The following is a 5052-nucleotide window of genomic DNA, read 5'->3' on the forward strand; positions in this document are numbered from 1 at the left end:
TTGGTTTACGAACGCCACGGACCCATATACAACGGATTAATTCACTTTCCATTACTTATAATGGGAAAGTTCGCTTCAGATTATGAACGCTTCAGTTTAGGTACTCCGTGGACCGTCTGGAACAGATTAATCCACTTTCCATTACTTTCAATGGGAAAGTTCGTTTCAGTTTATGAACGCTTCAGTTTATGAACAGACTTCCGGAACCAATTGTGTTCATAAACCGAGGTACCACTGTACTAGCTGACTTTCTGCTTGTCACATAGCTGTAACAAACAGGGGGAAAGACCTGCCTGGAATAAGCATGAATGGTGGAATGTACACTGGGCACCTTAAGTAAAGGGATGAAAAATCAATTGGTTAAGAAGCTCACACTCAGCAGTTCCATACTCAGCTACAACCCCCTTATACCATTGGCTCAGGTTCTTGAACCCTTTCAAGATTCTGGAAGAGTTACGTCTTACTAAATAATTTCATGTGGATGAAACTAGCTTTGAAACAATTGTTTTGTGATCTGTAATCAATTAATTTCACAAAATCATTCTTCACTTACCTACATTTTGTGTGGCCTTTTGAATTCTTTTCATTTTTGGGAATGGCATATATTATGCACTTAAATTCACCATTATGTCAAGGCACCTGCCATTCAGGCTTCTTCACACACACACACCCCTTCATATATATTTCTTTAACACATTTTGCCTCCTTTACTTCAGAAAAAAATGAACAGCAGGTCTTCCTCATAACCAGCAATTAGGGTTGGGCTTACTTGGCCCAGCAGTTCCAGTGCTGCTGAGCTGACTCACACACATTTGGGGATTTGGGCATTTTCAGCTTTTTCCTTCAGTGCTAAGACTGCTTCTGCTCTAATAATAAATTTGTTTTCTGGTTTGGTATTTGTGAGAGTTTATCAGGTTTCTAAGCAAGAGGTTGTTATTGCTGCTGAGTGACTGACCAGTAACCCATTTGTAAGCAGATTGCTTGCTGATTGTCAAGTATGATACTGGTTGGTGTTCCCTTGATAGAAGCAAACAACTGGGGAGGTTTCTATTGGATGGACATCTGCAGAATTGGGTTTGGAGTCAGTGGCGAACGGTGCTGCTTGGCAGCTAGGGCAGAGGAGGCGAGGGGCGGGCCAGGGGCCGGGACGCTGCCCCCACGCTGCCCCGCCAGACTGGAGCTAGGGGCGGCCCGCCCCCTACGCCCCTCCCTTGCTACGCGCCTGTTTGGAGTCAGGGTTTCCATAAGCAGGTTCTGTGGCAGAAAAGACGGCAGTTTGCAGCTTGAATCTGGGATTGTGGCGCTGGGAGCAGGAGAACTTAAGACAACACAAAGAACCCCGCAAGGACCCATCCGAGTCCAACCAGGTGCTTATGGGACCTATTCCCAGCGAGGAGTATTCAGAAGTCCATTGCCTCAGACCATAGAGGTTGAACATCACCATTGTGGCTGGTAGCTACTATTGATAGCCTTATCCACCATGGATTTCTCTAGTCCTCTTTTAAAGCCTTTAAAGTGGGTGGCTATCATAATATATTGTGGGAATGAGTTCCACTTTCACTATGCACTTTGTGAAGCCCTTTCTTGTGTAATTCCTGAATCTTCCAACATTCAGCTTCATAGGATGGGTACTGAGACTTAGGCTGGATCTATATAAATATTTAAAATGCTATAAAAAAAACTAATGTTTATAAGACATCATTAACGTTATAAATTTACCTGTGTAGCTGAGTCCCTAGTATTAGGAGAGAGACAGAAACTTCATGTCTACTTTCTTCATTCCTAATTTTATTCACCTCTACCATGTCCCCCCTCCTTTTCCTCTAAACTCAAATATTTCTTCGTAGGGGAGTTGCTCCAACATCTGTATCATATCTATATCTATATCATCTATATCTATATCTAATTTTATTGGGTTTTTGGTAATTTTATACATATATAACATAACCATTTCAAACATTAAAATACATGGTTCTTTTGAAGCTTCGGACCTCCCTCCCTCCCTCCCTCCATGGGTTCCATGTTTAAGTTTAAATTTTCTGCATCTTTTACCATTATCCATCTATTATATAACGATAATTACCATAAATAATTCCACATTACAAGTGTCATGCATCCTTGCCAAAGATTTTAATTACAAATTTACTCCAATGTTTAGTAAATACTTGATCTTCCTGGTTTCGGATCTTCCCCGTCATTTTTTCCATCTCCACACATTCCATCAGTTTCATCTCCCATTCCTCTTTTGTATTTCTCCTTCCTTCCTTCCATCCATCTCTTCCTTCCTTCCATCTCTGGGCTAGAAGCATTTTTGCTGCCGTCATTGCATACATAAAAAGTCTTTTATCTTCTCTTGGTAACTCTTCACCTATTATACCTAGTAAAAAGGCTTCTGGTTTTTTAACAAATGTATTTTTAAACATTTTCTTTAGTTCATTATATATCATTTCCCAGAAAGCCTTTACCAATGTACATGTCCACCACATATGGTAGAAAGTGCCCTCTTTCTCTTTACATTTCTGTCAGAGGTTCTTGCGACTACTCTTGAGTAACGACACTGCACACCTGCTTGTCTTTAAGATGTTTTTTATTGTGCATTCTATTTACACTGCAAAGAGTCTGGAAAACATGTCTGCTTAGTCCGAGTCAGAACCTCGCTATGGCTTCTTTCTGTTTCGCTCCCAACATAACAGCTTGGGAACCCCAAAGCGCCTCCCTCTCGTCCTATGGGGTGCTGTGTGCCTCAATTCAGGCATCGGGGGAAAGGGCTGTCCTTCTGACTGCCCTCCCGTCATTTCCTCCCCAGCTGTCTCCCTCTCTACTCGGTGCTGAGGCTCTTTGACGCTGCTAGAGCCTCTTCCCTCCCTCTCTGCTTCCTGACTCCTTTAATCTGATCCGCTACTGGACTTACTGCTCTGAGAGGAACTCGACCTGATGGGGGGGGGCTGTTCCCTGTAAGCCCTCCCCTTTACAATTTCCAACACAATTTTGAACTTGTTTTGTACATTTTAGCAATTTTACTCTGTGTCAGATACCAATGATACATCATTTTCATATAGTTTTATTTCAACGAACAACATGCAGTAAATTTTATTTCTTCTTTCCATAACTTTTCCCAAAATGAAAGTTGGATATTATACCCAAAATCTCTAGCTAGCCCAATGTATCATCACTGCCTTGACTTCTTCATCTTTTGTAACCAACATTTTTGGCATATAGCAACTAGGAAACTGATGAAGGATTAGCAGCCATTTTGCCTATTTTCAGGAGTCCACTTATTTCCATAATGCTGTTGGTGAATGTGTAAATAGCCAGACACTGCAAGGACATCATAAGTCTCCCTAAGGGGGACTTTGGGCTGGAACTAGGTTTGAGGGGTACCCAGGCAAGGTCACCTCTGCCTCCAAAGTCACAAGACCAGGGGGTGCGGAGGGGAGCAGGTGGCTGCAGGGATGGATAGCAATGTAACCCCTTGTTCCCCCCACCCTGTGCTAAGAAGTGCTGGGCCAGACATTGGCAGCCATCCCCATTTTCTGTTCTTTTTTATAATCATTTTTTAATCGAAAGTTTTCAACATAGAATATAATAAAACCAAAATAATCTAAATAAAACTAAAACAGAGAGAAATGTCTTTCTCTGATCCAATATGATAAGTTTCTCTCCAAGGGTTCCAACAAATCCTAACAGCACATCGTTCACAATTATTTACTTGTTATGTCTTCATTAAGTCATAGCCAATCCCATATTTTCCAGTCCCATTTAAAAAGAGGAGAGGTCTTTCTTTTCCCATTTCCGCCCCCTTCTTTTTCCAAACCAATCGCCAAAAGCTTAGAGGCTTTTTCTTCTGTGATTCACCTCAACTTGTGCACTCTCTGCCAACAGGAGTGTCGGCAGTTGTTGACTATTCCTTGCGCTCACCACCATTTTCATTTCCCCAGAAACCCTGTCAGCCCAGATGCAGCTTTTCAGAGGGATGTGAGGTTGTGGCTGAACCCACAAGCACGGGAAAGATGGTCGCATCTGTGGCTGCCTGGTCTGACGGGTATTTTTTTCCTCAGTGTCAGGTCCTAATATACGGTATGTATTTTTTAAAATAAAATAAAATAAGGATACTGGTGTGGGCTCTGACCATGCTGTGTGCTCATGCTGGGCTTGTGCTCTCTCATTCACCCCCACTTTCATAATGAGAGGCCTGTGAGCATTTAAAAATATAGGCATGGTTTGAGACCGGGGTGGTGAACCTCAGGCCCTCCAGTCTCTTGCCCTCAGGAAGCCACATCCCTCCCTAATTCTGTTCTTTGCTGCATTAGTTTTGCCTGGCTGGAATGTGTCCTTGGACTCTGATGGACCCTTGCTTGTCTGGATGGAGAACTGTATACAGAAACCCATCTACTGCCCAAACAATTTTTTTACATTTCTTGCTTTGCCCATTCTTGGTTTTGGCCCCACCCATCCCTGGCATGTGGCCCATGGAAAGCTGACCAGAAGGGAGTGCAGTCCTTGGGTTGAAAAAGCGTCACCATCCTTGTTTTGAAACCACACTTATTTAAACTAAAGGAGGAAAGTATAATATATCTAATTGGGTGGTCAACTTAGGATAAAATACCTACGGTACTGCTCATTCTGGAGTTCTCAGGCTGGAGACAATGTTGCAGGCTTTAACAATTGGTTTCTTAAACTGGTTTGGTATTGCTCTGGAACCCAAAACACTTTAGTCTGATGGAGTGTCTGGCTGGGATCTCTAACAGAATTCTTAGTGGCCTTACCAAGCAATTCCCAGAATTCTTCTGAGGCATCCTCTCTGCAATTCCCTGTGCAAAACCTGCCCCAGAGTGTTGGGGAACCCCCTGGAGCAGATTTATTGGGGGGGATGCAGAGAGAGGAAAGTGAAGTTCTTTGGGGCAATGTTGAATCGATTATTTTATTTTATTTTTCTGTTGGAAGCCGCCCAGAGTGGCTGGGGAAACCCAGCCAGATGGGCGAGGTATAAATAATAAATTATTATTATTATTATTATTATTATTATTATTATTATTATTATTAGGATGCCAT

This window comes from Zootoca vivipara, chromosome 10 (genome assembly GCF_965207765.1).
Source record: "Zootoca vivipara chromosome 10, rZooViv2.hap1.1, whole genome shotgun sequence".
NCBI lineage: Eukaryota > Metazoa > Chordata > Lepidosauria > Squamata > Lacertidae > Zootoca > Zootoca vivipara.